Source organism: Syngnathus scovelli, chromosome 16, assembly GCF_024217435.2.
Source record: "Syngnathus scovelli strain Florida chromosome 16, RoL_Ssco_1.2, whole genome shotgun sequence".
Lineage (NCBI taxonomy): Eukaryota > Metazoa > Chordata > Actinopteri > Syngnathiformes > Syngnathidae > Syngnathus > Syngnathus scovelli.
The window spans coordinates 13,582,501-13,600,451 of NC_090862.1; positions in this window are offsets into that span (position 1 = coordinate 13,582,501).

The following is a 17,951-nucleotide window of genomic DNA, read 5'->3' on the forward strand; positions in this document are numbered from 1 at the left end:
ACCTCCGCGGTGCTTATAAACAGCCGATCCGCTCGGCGGGGGCTATTTTCGGCCACTTGGCTCGTGCGCACGGCCTCCCGGATGTGCCGGGCGGGTGCGCGAGCTCGCCGGCCGCTGGAAGTCGAATGAGGCGCCGCGACCACCTCCGCGGTGCTTATAAACAGCCGATCCGCTCGGCGGGGGCTATTTTCGGCCACTTGGCTCGTGCGCACGGCCTCCCGGATGTGCCGGGCGGGTGCGCGAGCTCGCCGGCCGCTGGAAGTCGAATGAGGCGCCGCGACCACCTCCGCGGTGCTTATAAACAGCCGATCCGCTCGGCGGGGGCTATTTTCGGCCACTTGGCTCGTGCGCACGGCCTCCCGGATGTGCCGGGCGGGTGCGCGAGCTCGCCGGCCGCTGGAAGTCGAATGAGGCGCCGCGACCACCTCCGCGGTGCTTATAAACAGCCGATCCGCTCGGCGGGGGCTTTTTTCGGCCACTTGGCTCGTGCGCACGGCCTCCCGGATGTGCCGGGCGGGTGCGCGAGCTCGCCGGCCGCTGGAAGTCGAATGAGGCGCCGCGACCACCTCCGCGGTGCTTATAAACAGCCGATCCGCTCGGCGGGGGCTATTTTCGGCCACTTGGCTCGTGCGCACGGCCTCCCGGATGTGCCGGGCGGGTGCGCGGGCTCGCCGGCCGCTGGAAGTCGAATGAGGCGCCGCGACCACCTCCGCGGTGCTTATAAACAGCCGATCCGCTCGGCGGGGGCTATTTTCGGCCACTTGGCTCGTGCGGGTTAGGGTTAGGGTTAGGGTTAGGATTATGGTGGGAGCCCCCCCTCCTGGAGGAGGGAAAGGCAAAAGCACGGTCCATCCATCCGGGATTCCAATCAGCCCCCAGCTCACGGTTCCGGCGGGCAACGCGGTGACGTCGGCCATAGTGGACCGTCGTCCAACCCTGATCCATGGCTGTGGATCTAGAATTTGCCTTTGTTATATATTTAATAAAGTTGTTTTTTTAAAAAAATAAAGTTTCTTTTTTGATTTATTCTGGCCAATATGCAATGTGTGCCCTGACAACGTTTCGGCTATCTCAAGCCTTCATCAGGTCTGGCACACATGTATTATATGAAAAACTATTTTTTGTTTTGTAAGGTGCAACAATGTGTCTTGCTTGCAGTCCAAATTCGCACTAAAGGCTCTTTGCCTTGCGGATTCCTTTTATACCCTCAGCTCGGTTGAAGTTTTAAATCTTTTTTGTTTTTCGAAATTTCGTTTTAGAAATGTAACGTGTTTTAGCTTATATTTGCATTTTCCAATTAATTTTCATAATTAAACTAGCCTTCATATTGGGTTTAAACAAAATAATTATAATTTGGTCAACTTGGAATTGGTATTGTAGAATAATGTAAACATACTAATTTTGTTTTTTGTTTTTTAATGTTTTTTAATTGTTTTTTTAATGTTTTTGATGTATTTTGTTTTTCAAGTAGACGTGGTCTAGGATCTCGGATTGCTGTTCAAACTACAGGTAAATAATACATAGGTAGGTGGATTATATATGTGTATTGGGTTTTTGCAAATTTGTAATTATATTATTGAAAACATTTGGTGACTTTTGTTCATATTTTTGTGTTATTCCGTTTTGTCAATTTTTTCTGCTTTTTTTCAGGTGGGCGTGGTCCGGGGACCAGACGCGTGGTTCCAATTGGAGGTAAGTATCCAGGTAGGTATTAGATGTAAGTGGGTCTAAATAAAATAAAACCAATTTGTCCTAATTATGTTAATTGTCCTACTGTTTGGAAGTTCTGTTCCTGGTGGGACGTAGATAGGGACTGGGATTGGGGTATGTGTTGGGGTTGGGGTTAGGGTTGGGGTTAGGTTTAGGGTTGGGGGTAGGGTCAGGGTTGGGGTTAGGGTTGAGGGCAGGGTTAGGTTTGGGGTTAGGGGACAAAGCCCGACTCCCTTGTGTAGACACCCCTCTTGGGCGGTCCTGGTGGGGAGGGAAGTGGCTGGGCTTACTGGCCACCACTGCGATCTTCCTCTGCGGGCGTAGGGACACTGTCAATTTTTGGGTTTGGATCTCAACCACTTCCCCTGGCTCCGAATCTTGGGTCTTCTTTTTGGCGACAGGTGTGAGTCTAGGTCGCTGTGGGAGCGGAGTGGGAGCGGGAAACCGCAGCTCCAGGTTAAGGTTTGGGATAGGGTTAGGGTTGGGGTTAGGGTTAGGGTTGGGGGCGAGAATAGGACTGGGGCTAGGAGTAGGGTGGGGGTCAGGGTTGGGATCGGAGCGCGGCAAGTCTTCCAGAAAGTCCAAAATCTCGTTCTCAACCTCCGAAATTGTGTCTGGTAGTAGGCGTGGAAAATTTCGCTTGGCCCAACCAACCGCCACTTGGAAAGCAGCCTCCCATTCTAGATTGTTGTCTTGGAGTGCAAATTCCATGTCGGACCGGCAGAACGGTAGGTGGGACTCGTAATGACGTTTGAGGATCTGGCAGGTGGTCTTGCCCCAGGTCTTGGCATTGTCCACAATGTCCCGCACAACCCCGCTATCTAGGAATGCCGGCTTGATCATTGTGGACAACACCTCCTCCATCCTGGTGATCATCCGAGGTTGTGTAGCCCACTGCTGGGGGTCTACATTGTTCAGGTGGTGGTAGACCTTAATCAAGTTATAGATTTTGCGGATCAGGCGACCAAATCCGGCCTCTGCTGGTCTCCACTTGGAGGTCCGGGTTGCAGCTGGAGGGGGACCACGTTGGTCCTGACGCGGTTGCCTGCGGCCTTGGCGAACTACTGTCGCATAGGGTTAGGGTTAGGGTTAGGGTTAGGGTTAGGTTTGGATTGTGGAGTCCACCTACCAGGGACGGGGAACTGATGTCCCCCCCTAGCAGAAGAGGACAACGCACGGTCCATCCATCCGTGGCCATGCCTCGCCACCCGCTCCCGCCCCCGGGTTGCAGGCTGGCGCTGTCGCCCCCTACGGACAACTGTCCATTCCCCGTTGTAATTAAATGACATATTAATTTTTGGACTTCAAATTTTTATTATGTTTTATTTAAATATTTTTAATTTTCAAAATTTCAATGAGTGGGTAAAATTAGAATTTTTAGACTTTTTATTCTAAAACAAATTATCAAATGTCTATTTTTCAAAAAGATTTTTAGTGTCCAAATTGTCCGAATTTAGCAACGTAATTTATTCCAATGAAATAAAATAAATGATTTGTAAATAACTGTAAATAAAATAAACAATAGTAAATTATTAAATCGACTGTAAATAGGAAATTATTAAATTGAATGTAAATAGTAGTGTGCCTTAACAACGTTTCGGCTATACTAAGCCTTCTTCAGGTCTGGCACACCCGTATTAAATGAAATATTTTTGTTTCTCATAGGGTACAACGATGTGTCTTGCTCGAAATTCGAATTCGTACTGAAGGTCTTTTGTTTTGTAAATTCTTTTTATTACATCTTTTTGGTTTTTCAAAATTTCGTTCTAGAAACGTAACATGTTTTAGCTTGTATTTGCGTTTTCCAATTGACTTTAATAAGATACTAGTCTTATTCGGTTTAAACGAAAAAATTACAATTAGTCAAATTGAAATAGTATATTTCTATAAAGATAATTTTTTTTTTTTTTTTTTTTTTTTTTTTTCCTCAGGGGTCCAGGGTGCAAGATTGCGGTTCCATCTGCAGGTAAGTAGTTCCATCCATAGGTAAGTAGTGAAGGTAGGTGTGTACATATTTATTGATTTTTTTTTTTTTTTTTTTTTTTTTTTTTTTTTTTTTTTTTTGTGGGTGAGTATGGGTTTAGGGTTAGGGTTAGGGTTAGGGTTGGGATTAGGGTTAGGGTTAGGGTTAGGGTTAGGGTTAGGGTTAGGGTTAGGGTGGGGTTGGGGTTAGGGTTAGGGTTAGGGTTAGGGTGGGGTTAGTTTTAGGGTTAGGGTTAGGGTGGGGTTGGGGTTAGGGTTAGGGTTAGGGTGGGGTTGGGGTTAGGGTTAGGGTTAGGGTTAGGGTTAGGGTGGGGTTGGGGATAGGTTAGGATTAGGGTTAGGGTGGGGTTGGGGTTAGGATAGGACTGGGGTTAAGGTGGGGTTGGGGTTAGGATGGGACTGGGGTTAGGGTAGGTTTAGGGTAGGAACCTGATAGGGTCTAGGATTGACCTTTACGCCTGCTGAGATGGCATTTCAAGGCTTGCTCTCCAGTATTTCTCTCTATCACACCGCTTGGGGTCTGACCATGCGCTGTTGCGTTCTAAACCCGCTATGTAGAGGGCCTCTGACCCATGGTGGATGAAATGCTGGATGACCGGCGAACTGCTGTCCATTTTGTGAGTAATTTTATACTTAAGTTGCATAAGTACTGTACCGAGTTTGGTCCTTGTACTCCCTACATGTTTAGTGCCGCATCTCTTGCAAATAACCAGGTAGACTAGATTTCTGGATTCCAGAGTGAAGCCCTCTTGAACCTTAAAAACCATCTTGTCCCGCACCCTCCTGACAAACGACAAACTGGTGAAGTGTGGCCTAAGCGGATGAGGGTCCCTGGGCAATGTAGATGGTAACTTGGCCCGAACAAGTAGGTCCTTGAGGTTTTTGTTTCTTCTGAATGCCGATACCACTCTAGTGGCTTGTGGTTCATCCCCGGAGGCCATGACTTCCCTAAAATTTCTTCTGATTTTGTTGTGTAGGTACTTCATCCCTGATGAGTAGGTGGAAACAAACGGGATAGGGTCACCCACCGCCCTGGTTCTTCCCTTCATCCGGTATGTCTTCAAGCACTTCCTCAGGAAGGAGCGACTGTACCCTCTCTTTCTTAGAGCTCCAAAGAGTATCCTGACTGCATCGTAGAAGTTCTCCGTTCCGGTGCATATGCGGTGGAATCTATATAGTTGCGACTTGACAATCCCCTGAAAGGTATGGGAAGGATGGAAGCTGGACTTGTGTACCAAGGCATGTGTATCAGTGTCTTTGAAATGGACCTTAATATCCAATATTTGGTTTTTGTGGCAATTGGGGCCTTTGAATACCGTAGTATCAAGAAAGTTGATGGAGTTGTGCCCAATTTCTGCCTTGAGGGTAATGGACGGATCGTGGGAATTAAGTAAATGGAAGAATTCACGGAATTCCGTTTCTGATCCAGCCCATACTCCCCATATGTCGTCCAAGTACCTGACGTATCTTTGTGGTTTCTTCTTGCATTTTGCCAAGGCCTCGTGTTCCCAATGTGCCATAAAAATGTTGGCGTACGCTGGAGCAAACTTCTTCCCCATGGCCGTCCCCTTTATTTGTAGGTAGTACTGACCGTCAAATTCAAAGTCATTTTTGGTCAAGTTGATCTCCAGAAGTTGCAACAGGTAAGAGTCCGGTCTTTTAGGGTCCGGGAATCTTTCCAATACCTTCTTAACACAGTCCATTCCCGCCGCTATCGGGATGTTGGTGTAAAGACTGTCCACGTCCATCGTGAAAAAGAAGGTCTGGTCGGGGTCCATTCGTACGTCCTTCACAATTTGGATGAAATGGTAAGTATCCTTGATATAGGAAGGGTGTTTTGTAGACAGTGGAGTCAGAAAGTATTCCAAGAACTCGGCTGTGGCATATGTTTCACTTCCGCAATCTGAAACAATAGGTCTACCAGGTGGTATTTCATATGGGACGGGCCAGGTTTTTGGATCCTTGTGAATTTTAGGGAGCATATAAAACCGTCGTGGCCTGGGTTCCGAATCTCCAGTCAGGTATTCATGTTGCCTGGATGTGATATATTTCTGTTCCCTCAACCGGTCTACAATCTCGGACACCATTGGTCTTGTGTCCCAAAAGATGGGTTTGTCTAGTGCGGTGTAGTATCTTTCATCCTGAAGCTGTCGCATGGCTTCTTTGGTATACTGTTCTCTGTCCTGGATAACAATAGCCGAGCCTTTGTCCGCCGGTTTGATGACTATCTGTTTGTTGCTCCTCAATTCCCTCAAAGCCTTCTTCTCGTCCTCAGATAGGTTACTGGTCCCATTCGATCCTACATGGTGTTTCCTGAAGGCCTTGGTGTCCAGTTCCATCAGGTGAGCTACTTCCAATGGTAGGTCACACATCGGGGGAGACCAGGTAGAAGGTTTAACAAATGGTATTAATGTATTTTTACCCCATCCTCCAAAATGTGCCCTGATCTTGACCTTGCGATGGTAATTTTGCATGTCGTGTTGAAAGCGCATCACCTGATCCGTGCTCATTCCAACCGATGGGACAAAAGACAAACCCTTACTGAGTAACAATCTTTGATGTCCCGACAGTTTGAAATTTTTCGCCAACACCACCACATCAGAGCCCACTAGTGGGTCGTAGCGTTCAGTGCACCCAACGTGTGGGTCCCGTGCCCCCCCGGTTTGACGGTTCCAAGGGCTTGGGAGTTTAAAAAGGTCTTCCAGTGAGCTAGCATGGCTCTCCCGGTCTCAGGCGTCCAATGAACCATGTCATTTTCAGCTACACGGAATTGACTTTCTGGGAGTGGCGGAATATAATCCATGTTCCTCACAATATGGTCATTAATGGTCTTGAGATTCGCCTTTTCGTCTTCCGGAAGCAATCTCGAGTAGTTTATGATTGGCACCCATACCTTCGCCCCGTGAAACTTGTCCTTTGTGGCCTTAACTGCCTGCTGCAGTGCCTTAACTGCGGTCTCCTTAGGTTTATTCTGTTTTTCACATATGCCAAACGCCAAGATCACCTGCTCGACCCTTAGGTCATCCAGGACTTCGGCACTTTTGAAAATGTTTGACACATTTCTGAACCGGCCACCCGGATAACTATCCACCTGCAGGTGGTCATCCAGATCGTCCGGCATCCGGCTTAAATTAGAATCCCCCACTACAACATTCTTCTTCTCTACCCGTAGGCACCATTTTCTCTTCTTCTCTCGACCGTGGTGTCTGTTAACCGTATCGTGTGTAGGGGTCCTCTCCATCCATTTCTGGAAGACATCATCTGTTTCCACCTCGTTCTCTGAAAGGTCATCATCCGATCCCATATTCCTCCCCCGGGCGTCACTCAAGGTAAGGGAAAACCCTTCGCTTCCTGGTGACCTGTGTCCAGGGTGAGTATCTGGTAGGGAGTCCTCGAGTGGTCGCACCTGGGTAATCCCCGATGGCCCAGGAACTCCCGGCGATACCCAATCAATCGGTCTCAACGCAGTGGTATTTTCCCGTGAATGGTTTGCCTTGGTCCTCGGAGTCTTCCCTCTCAAAATCCTCCGTTGCAAAAGTGGGTCTCGTTGAGGTAGAGGGTGGTTCTCTAATTCCCCAACCCCATCATCACTTGCGGTCTCAAGGTGGAGGACCCTCGTATTGGATTCCTGTTGTGGTTGAGATGCGGGAGGTGGCCCTACTCCCAGATTCCCCAATTCAGGAGGAGGAACCGAGGCAACCCGGTCTGTAGGTTGATATGGGGCTTGTCTTGTCATCTCCAAGTGCCCAGCTATCATAGCTGCGGCTCTGTCCACTACCCCCTGGGTGATACGCGGTACATTCCTCCTGGCCCACCTAACCGCTACTTCGAATGCCGCCCCCCATTCTGTAGTGATGAGCTCCCCTATCTTGGTGAGACTCTCCTTCAGACGATCTTGGTAGTGTTGTTTTAAGGTAATGCAGGTAGTGTGACCCCAGTTCCTTGCATTTCCATCAATCATCCATGTTGTGTCTTCCGAAGGACACGCCGGTTTAATCATGGATGATAAAATAGATACCATCCTGGCTATCATGCGAGGTTGCTGGCCCCCTTCCAGGTTGTATAGATGGTGGGACAATTTTATCACCTTGTGCAACTGGCGTACCAGGTATCCAAAATTGGTACTCGCTGGCTGCCAACTGGTACCAGGAAACCTAGTTTGGGGAAGTTTATTAGCACTAATCGGCTTCTCCCGGCCACGGCGCACCACATCAGCGTAGGTGCGGGGCACGGAGTCCGGATGGCGAGCAGGTCTCGGAGGAGGCACAGGCGGGTTAGGTTTGGATTGTGGAGTCCACCTACCAGGGACGGGGAACTGATGTCCCCCCCTAGCAGAAGAGGACAACGCACGGTCCATCCATCCGTGGCCATGCCTCGCCACCCGCTCCCGCCCCCGGGTTGCAGGCTGGCGCTGTCGCCCCCTACGGACAACTGTCCATTCCCCGTTGTAATTAAATGACATATTAATTTTTGGACTTCAAATTTTTATTATGTTTTATTTAAATATTTTTAATTTTCAAAATTTCAATGAGTGGGTAAAATTAGAATTTTTAGACTTTTTATTCTAAAACAAATTATCAAATGTCTATTTTTCAAAAAGATTTTTAGTGTCCAAATTGTCCGAATTTAGCAACGTAATTTATTCCAATGAAATAAAATAAATGATTTGTAAATAACTGTAAATAAAATAAACAATAGTAAATTATTAAATCGACTGTAAATAGGAAATTATTAAATTGAATGTAAATAGTAGTGTGCCTTAACAACGTTTCGGCTATACTAAGCCTTCTTCAGGTCTGGCACACCCGTATTAAATGAAATATTTTTGTTTCTCATAGGGTACAACGATGTGTCTTGCTCGAAATTCGAATTCGTACTGAAGGTCTTTTGTTTTGTAAATTCTTTTTATTACATCTTTTTGGTTTTTCAAAATTTCGTTCTAGAAACGTAACATGTTTTAGCTTGTATTTGCGTTTTCCAATTGACTTTAATAAGATACTAGTCTTATTCGGTTTAAACGAAAAAATTACAATTAGTCAAATTGAAATAGTATATTTCTATAAAGATAATTTTTTTTTTTTTTTTTTTTTTTTTTTTTTTTTTTTTTCCTCAGGGGTCCAGGGTGCAAGATTGCGGTTCCATCTGCAGGTAAGTAGTTCCATCCATAGGTAAGTAGTGAAGGTAGGTGTGTACATATTTATTGATTTTTTTTTTTTTTTTTTTTGTGGGTGAGTATGGGTTTAGGGTTAGGGTTAGGGTTAGGGTTGGGATTAGGGTTAGGGTTAGGGTTAGGGTTAGGGTTAGGGTGGGGTTGGGGTTAGGGTTAGGGTTAGGGTTAGGGTGGGGTTAGGGTTAGGGTTAGGGTTAGGGTGGGGTTAGGGTTAGGGTTAGGGTTAGGGTTAGGGTTAGGGTTAGGGTTTAGGGTTAGGGTTAGGGTTGGGGTTAGGGTTAGGGTTAGGGTTAGGGTTAGGGTTAGGGTTGGGGTTAGGGTTGGGGTTAGGGTTGGGGTTAGGGTTGGGGTTAGGGTTAGGGTTGGGGTTAGGGTTGGGGTTAGGGTTGGGGTTAGGGTTGGGGTTAGGGTTAGGGTTAGGGTTAGGGTTAGGGTTAGGGTTAGGGTGTTAGGGTTAGGGTTAGGGGGTTAGGGTTAGGGGGTTAGGGTTAGGGTTAGGGTTAGGGTTAGGGTTAGGGTTAGGGGGTTAGGGTTAGGGGGTTAGGGTTAGGGTTAGGGGGTTAGGGTTAGGGTTAGGGTTAGGGTTAGGGTTAGGGTTAGGATTATGGTGGGAGCCCCCCCTCCTGGAGGAGGGAAAGGCAAAAGCACGGTCCATCCATCCGGGATTCCAATCAGCCCCCAGCTCACGGTTCCGGCGGGCAACGCGGTGGCGTCGGCCATAGTGGACCGTCGTCCAACCCTGATCCATGGCTGTGGATCTAGAATTTGCCTTTGTTATATATTTAATAAAGTTGTTTTTTTAAAAAAATAAAGTTTCTTTTTTGATTTATTCTGGCCAATATGCAATGTGTGCCCTGACAACGTTTCGGCTATCTCAAGCCTTCATCAGGTCTGGCACACATGTATTATATGAAAAACTATTTTTGTTTTGTAAGGTGCAACAATGTGTCTTGCTTGCAGTCCAAATTCGCACTAAAGGCTCTTTGCCTTGCGGATTCCTTTTATACCCTCAGCTCGGTTGAAGTTTTAAATCTTTTTTGTTTTTCGAAATTTCGTTTTAGAAATGTAACGTGTTTTAGCTTATATTTGCATTTTCCAATTAATTTTCATAATTAAACTAGCCTTCATATTGGGTTTAAACAAAATAATTATAATTTGGTCAACTTGGAATTGGTATTGTAGAATAATGTAAACATACTAATTTTGTTTTTTGTTTTTTAATGTTTTTTAATTGTTTTTTTAATGTTTTTGATGTATTTTGTTTTTCAAGTAGACGTGGTCTAGGATCTCGGATTGCTGTTCAAACTACAGGTAAATAATACATAGGTAGGTGGATTATATATGTGTATTGGGTTTTTGCAAATTTGTAATTATATTATTGAAAACATTTGGTGACTTTTGTTCATATTTTTGTGTTATTCCGTTTTGTCAATTTTTTCTGCTTTTTTTCAGGTGGGCGTGGTCCGGGGACCAGACGCGTGGTTCCAATTGGAGGTAAGTATCCAGGTAGGTTAGGGTTAGGGTTAGGGTTAGGGTTAGGGTTAGGGTTAGGGTTAGGGTTAAGGGTTAGGGTTAGGGTTAGGGTTAGGGTTAGGGTTAGGGTTAGGGTTAGGGTTAGGGTTATGGTGGGAGCCCCCCCTCCTGGAGGAGGGAAAGGCAAAAGCACGGTCCATCCATCCGGGATTCCAATCAGCCCCCAGCTCACGGTTCCGGCGGGCAACGCGGTGGCGTCGGCCATAGTGGACCGTCGTCCAACCCTGATCCATGGCTGTGGATCTAGAATTTGCCTTTGTTATATATTTAATAAAGTTGTTTTTTTTAAAAAATAAAGTTTCTTTTTTGATTTATTCTGGCCAATATGCAATGTGTGCCCTGACAACGTTTCGGCTATCTCAAGCCTTCATCAGGTCTGGCACACATGTATTATATGAAAAACTATTTTTGTTTTGTAAGGTGCAACAATGTGTCTTGCTTGCAGTCCAAATTCGCACTAAAGGCTCTTTGCCTTGCGGATTCCTTTTATACCCTCAGCTCGGTTGAAGTTTTAAATCTTTTTTGTTTTTCGAAATTTCGTTTTAGAAATGTAACGTGTTTTAGCTTATATTTGCATTTTCCAATTAATTTTCATAATTAAACTAGCCTTCATATTGGGTTTAAACAAAATAATTATAATTTGGTCAACTTGGAATTGGTATTGTAGAATAATGTAAACATACTAATTTTGTTTTTTGTTTTTTGTTTTTTAATGTTTTTTAATTGTTTTTTTTAATGTTTTTGATGTATTTTGTTTTTCAAGTAGACGTGGTCTAGGATCTCGGATTGCTGTTCAAACTACAGGTAAATAATACATAGGTAGGTGGATTATATATGTGTATTGGGTTTTTGCAAATTTGTAATTATATTATTGAAAACATTTGGTGACTTTTGTACATATTTTTGTGTTATTCTGTTTTGTCATTTTTTTCTGCTTTTTTTTTTCGGGTGGGCGTGGTCCGGGGACCAGACGCGTGGTTCCAATTGGAGGTAAGTATCCAGGTAGGTATTAGATGTAAGTGGGTCTAAATAAAATAAAACCAATTTGTCCTAATTATGTTAATTGTCCTACTGTTTGGAAGTTCTGTTCCTGGTGGGACGTAGATAGGGACTGGGATTGGGGTATGGGTTGTGGTTGGGGTTAGGGTTGGGGTTAGGTTTAGGGTTGGGGGTAGGGTCAGGGTTGGGGTTAGGGTTGAGGGCAGGGTTAGGATTGGGGTTAGGGGACAAAGCCCGACTCCCTTGTGTAGACACCCCTCTTGGGCGGTCCTGGTGGGGAGGGAAGTGGCTGGGCTTACTGGCCACCACTGCGATCTTCCTCTGCGGGCGTAGGGACACTGTCAATTTTTGGGTTTGGATCTCAACCACTTCCCCTGGCTCCGAATCTTGGGTCTTCTTTTTGGCGACAGGTGTGAGTCTAGGTCGCTGTGGGAGCGGAGTGGGAGCGGGAAACCGCAGCTCCAGGTTAGGGTTTGGGATAGGGTTAGGGTTAGGGTTGGGGTTAGGGTTAGGGTTGGGGGCGAGAATAGGACTGGGGCTAGGAGTAGGATGGGGGTCAGGGTTGGGATCGGAGCGCGGCAAGTCTTCCAGAAAGTCCAAAATCTCGTTCTCAACCTCCGAAATTGTGTCTGGTAGTAGGCGTGGAAAATTTCGCTTGGCCCAACCAACCGCCACTTGGAAAGCAGCCTCCCATTCTAGATTGTTGTCTTGGAGTGCAAATTCCATGTCGGACCGGCAGAACGGTAGGTGGGACTCGTAATGACGTTTTAGGATCTGGCAGGTGGTCTTGCCCCAGGTCTTGGCATTGTCCACAATGTCCCGCACAACCCCGCTATCTAGGAATGCCGGCTTGATCATTGTGGACAACACCTCCTCCATCCTGGTGATCATCCGAGGTTGTGTAGCCCACTGCTGGGGGTCTACATTGTTCAGGTGGTGGTAGACCTTAATCAAGTTATAGATTTTGCGGATCAGGCGACCAAATCCGGCCTCTGCTGGTCTCCACTTGGAGGTCCGGGTTGCAGCTGGAGGGGGACCACGTTGGTCCTGACGCGGTTGCCTGCGTCCTTGGCGAACTACTGTCGCATAGGAATCGAACCTAGAGCCAGGAGGTCTGGAGGGATCCGGAGGAGGCACAGGCTGGTTAGGATTATGGTGGGAGCCCCCCCTCCTGGAGGAGGGAAAGGCAAAAGCACGGTCCATCCATCCGGGATTCCAATCAGCCCCCAGCTCACGGTTCCGGCGGGCAACGCGGTGGCGTCGGCCATAGTGGACCGTCGTCCAACCCTGATCCATGGCTGTGGATCTAGAATTTGCCTTTGTTATATATTTAATAAAGTTGTTTTTTTTAAAAAATAAAGTTTCTTTTTTGATTTATTCTGGCCAATATGCAATGTGTGCCCTGACAACGTTTCGGCTATCTCAAGCCTTCATCAGGTCTGGCACACATGTATTATATGAAAAACTATTTTTGTTTTGTAACGCACTAAAGGCTCTTTGCCTTGCGGATTCCTTTTATACCCTCAGCTCGGTTGAAGTTTTAAATCTTTTTTGTTTTTCGAAATTTCGTTTTAGAAATGTAACGTGTTTTAGCTTATATTTGCATTTTCCAATTAATTTTCATAATTAAACTAGCCTTCATATTGGGTTTAAACAAAATAATTATAATTTGGTCAACTTGGAATTGGTATTGTAGAATAATGTAAACATACTAATTTTGTTTTTTGTTTTTTGTTTTTTAATGTTTTTTAATTGTTTTTTTTAATGTTTTTGATGTATTTTGTTTTTCAAGTAGACGTGGTCTAGGATCTCGGATTGCTGTTCAAACTACAGGTAAATAATACATAGGTAGGTGGATTATATATGTGTATTGGGTTTTTGCAAATTTGTAATTATATTATTGAAAACATTTGGTGACTTTTGTACATATTTTTGTGTTATTCTGTTTTGTCATTTTTTTCTGCTTTTTTTTTTCGGGTGGGCGTGGTCCGGGGACCAGACGCGTGGTTCCAATTGGAGGTAAGTATCCAGGTAGGTATTAGATGTAAGTGGGTCTAAATAAAATAAAACCAATTTGTCCTAATTATGTTAATTGTCCTACTGTTTGGAAGTTCTGTTCCTGGTGGGACGTAGATAGGGACTGGGATTGGGGTATGGGTTGTGGTTGGGGTTAGGGTTGGGGTTAGGTTTAGGGTTGGGGGTAGGGTCAGGGTTGGGGTTAGGGTTGAGGGCAGGGTTAGGATTGGGGTTAGGGGACAAAGCCCGACTCCCTTGTGTAGACACCCCTCTTGGGCGGTCCTGGTGGGGAGGGAAGTGGCTGGGCTTACTGGCCACCACTGCGATCTTCCTCTGCGGGCGTAGGGACACTGTCAATTTTTGGGTTTGGATCTCAACCACTTCCCCTGGCTCCGAATCTTGGGTCTTCTTTTTGGCGACAGGTGTGAGTCTAGGTCGCTGTGGGAGCGGAGTGGGAGCGGGAAACCGCAGCTCCAGGTTAGGGTTTGGGATAGGGTTAGGGTTAGGGTTGGGGTTAGGGTTAGGGTTGGGGGCGAGAATAGGACTGGGGCTAGGAGTAGGATGGGGGTCAGGGTTGGGATCGGAGCGCGGCAAGTCTTCCAGAAAGTCCAAAATCTCGTTCTCAACCTCCGAAATTGTGTCTGGTAGTAGGCGTGGAAAATTTCGCTTGGCCCAACCAACCGCCACTTGGAAAGCAGCCTCCCATTCTAGATTGTTGTCTTGGAGTGCAAATTCCATGTCGGACCGGCAGAACGGTAGGTGGGACTCGTAATGACGTTTTAGGATCTGGCAGGTGGTCTTGCCCCAGGTCTTGGCATTGTCCACAATGTCCCGCACAACCCCGCTATCTAGGAATGCCGGCTTGATCATTGTGGACAACACCTCCTCCATCCTGGTGATCATCCGAGGTTGTGTAGCCCACTGCTGGGGGTCTACATTGTTCAGGTGGTGGTAGACCTTAATCAAGTTATAGATTTTGCGGATCAGGCGACCAAATCCGGCCTCTGCTGGTCTCCACTTGGAGGTCCGGGTTGCAGCTGGAGGGGGACCACGTTGGTCCTGACGCGGTTGCCTGCGTCCTTGGCGAACTACTGTCGCATAGGAATCGAACCTAGAGCCAGGAGGTCTGGAGGGATCCGGAGGAGGCACAGGCTGGTTAGGATTATGGTGGGAGCCCCCCCTCCTGGAGGAGGGAAAGGCAAAAGCACGGTCCATCCATCCGGGATTCCAATCAGCCCCCAGCTCACGGTTCCGGCGGGCAACGCGGTGGCGTCGGCCATAGTGGACCGTCGTCCAACCCTGATCCATGGCTGTGGATCTAGAATTTGCCTTTGTTATATATTTAATAAAGTTGTTTTTTTTAAAAAATAAAGTTTCTTTTTTGATTTATTCTGGCCAATATGCAATGTGTGCCCTGACAACGTTTCGGCTATCTCAAGCCTTCATCAGGTCTGGCACACATGTATTATATGAAAAACTATTTTTGTTTTGTAAGGTGCAACAATGTGTCTTGCTTGCAGTCCAAATTCGCACTAAAGGCTCTTTGCCTTGCGGATTCCTTTTATACCCTCAGCTCGGTTGAAGTTTTAAATCTTTTTTGTTTTTCGAAATTTCGTTTTAGAAATGTAACGTGTTTTAGCTTATATTTGCATTTTCCAATTAATTTTCATAATTAAACTAGCCTTCATATTGGGTTTAAACAAAATAATTATAATTTGGTCAACTTGGAATTGGTATTGTAGAATAATGTAAACATACTAATTTTGTTTTTTGTTTTTTGTTTTTTAATGTTTTTTAATTGTTTTTTTTAATGTTTTTGATGTATTTTGTTTTTCAAGTAGACGTGGTCTAGGATCTCGGATTGCTGTTCAAACTACAGGTAAATAATACATAGGTAGGTGGATTATATATGTGTATTGGGTTTTTGCAAATTTGTAATTATATTATTGAAAACATTTGGTGACTTTTGTACATATTTTTGTGTTATTCTGTTTTGTCATTTTTTTCTGCTTTTTTTTTTTTTTTCGGGTGGGCGTGGTCCGGGGACCAGACGCGTGGTTCCAATTGGAGGTAAGTATCCAGGTAGGTATTAGATGTAAGTGGGTCTAAATAAAATAAAACCAATTTGTCCTAATTATGTTAATTGTCCTACTGTTTGGAAGTTCTGTTCCTGGTGGGACGTAGATAGGGACTGGGATTGGGGTATGGGTTGTGGTTGGGGTTAGGGTTGGGGTTAGGTTTAGGGTTGGGGGTAGGGTCAGGGTTGGGGTTAGGGTTGAGGGCAGGGTTAGGATTGGGGTTAGGGGACAAAGCCCGACTCCCTTGTGTAGACACCCCTCTTGGGCGGTCCTGGTGGGGAGGGAAGTGGCTGGGCTTACTGGCCACCACTGCGATCTTCCTCTGCGGGCGTAGGGACACTGTCAATTTTTGGGTTTGGATCTCAACCACTTCCCCTGGCTCCGAATCTTGGGTCTTCTTTTTGGCGACAGGTGTGAGTCTAGGTCGCTGTGGGAGCGGAGTGGGAGCGGGAAACCGCAGCTCCAGGTTAGGGTTTGGGATAGGGTTAGGGTTAGGGTTGGGGTTAGGGTTAGGGTTGGGGGCGAGAATAGGACTGGGGCTAGGAGTAGGATGGGGGTCAGGGTTGGGATCGGAGCGCGGCAAGTCTTCCAGAAAGTCCAAAATCTCGTTCTCAACCTCCGAAATTGTGTCTGGTAGTAGGCGTGGAAAATTTCGCTTGGCCCAACCAACCGCCACTTGGAAAGCAGCCTCCCATTCTAGATTGTTGTCTTGGAGTGCAAATTCCATGTCGGACCGGCAGAACGGTAGGTGGGACTCGTAATGACGTTTTAGGATCTGGCAGGTGGTCTTGCCCCAGGTCTTGGCATTGTCCACAATGTCCCGCACAACCCCGCTATCTAGGAATGCCGGCTTGATCATTGTGGACAACACCTCCTCCATCCTGGTGATCATCCGAGGTTGTGTAGCCCACTGCTGGGGGTCTACATTGTTCAGGTGGTGGTAGACCTTAATCAAGTTATAGATTTTGCGGATCAGGCGACCAAATCCGGCCTCTGCTGGTCTCCACTTGGAGGTCCGGGTTGCAGCTGGAGGGGGACCACGTTGGTCCTGACGCGGTTGCCTGCGTCCTTGGCGAACTACTGTCGCATAGGAATCGAACCTAGAGCCAGGAGGTCTGGAGGGATCCGGAGGAGGCACAGGCTGGTTAGGATTATGGTGGGAGCCCCCCCTCCTGGAGGAGGGAAAGGCAAAAGCACGGTCCATCCATCCGGGATTCCAATCAGCCCCCAGCTCACGGTTCCGGCGGGCAACGCGGTGGCGTCGGCCATAGTGGACCGTCGTCCAACCCTGATCCATGGCTGTGGATCTAGAATTTGCCTTTGTTATATATTTAATAAAGTTGTTTTTTTTAAAAAATAAAGTTTCTTTTTTGATTTATTCTGGCCAATATGCAATGTGTGCCCTGACAACGTTTCGGCTATCTCAAGCCTTCATCAGGTCTGGCACACATGTATTATATGAAAAACTATTTTTGTTTTGTAAGGTGCAACAATGTGTCTTGCTTGCAGTCCAAATTCGCACTAAAGGCTCTTTGCCTTGCGGATTCCTTTTATACCCTCAGCTCGGTTGAAGTTTTAAATCTTTTTTGTTTTTCGAAATTTCGTTTTAGAAATGTAACGTGTTTTAGCTTATATTTGCATTTTCCAATTAATTTTCATAATTAAACTAGCCTTCATATTGGGTTTAAACAAAATAATTATAATTTGGTCAACTTGGAATTGGTATTGTAGAATAATGTAAACATACTAATTTTGTTTTTTGTTTTTTGTTTTTTAATGTTTTTTAATTGTTTTTTTTAATGTTTTTGATGTATTTTGTTTTTCAAGTAGACGTGGTCTAGGATCTCGGATTGCTGTTCAAACTACAGGTAAATAATACATAGGTAGGTGGATTATATATGTGTATTGGGTTTTTGCAAATTTGTAATTATATTATTGAAAACATTTGGTGACTTTTGTACATATTTTTGTGTTATTCTGTTTTGTCATTTTTTTCTGCTTTTTTTTTTTTTCGGGTGGGCGTGGTCCGGGGACCAGACGCGTGGTTCCAATTGGAGGTAAGTATCCAGGTAGGTATTAGATGTAAGTGGGTCTAAATAAAATAAAACCAATTTGTCCTAATTATGTTAATTGTCCTACTGTTTGGAAGTTCTGTTCCTGGTGGGACGTAGATAGGGACTGGGATTGGGGTATGGGTTGTGGTTGGGGTTAGGGTTGGGGTTAGGTTTAGGGTTGGGGGTAGGGTCAGGGTTGGGGTTAGGGTTGAGGGCAGGGTTAGGATTGGGGTTAGGGGACAAAGCCCGACTCCCTTGTGTAGACACCCCTCTTGGGCGGTCCTGGTGGGGAGGGAAGTGGCTGGGCTTACTGGCCACCACTGCGATCTTCCTCTGCGGGCGTAGGGACACTGTCAATTTTTGGGTTTGGATCTCAACCACTTCCCCTGGCTCCGAATCTTGGGTCTT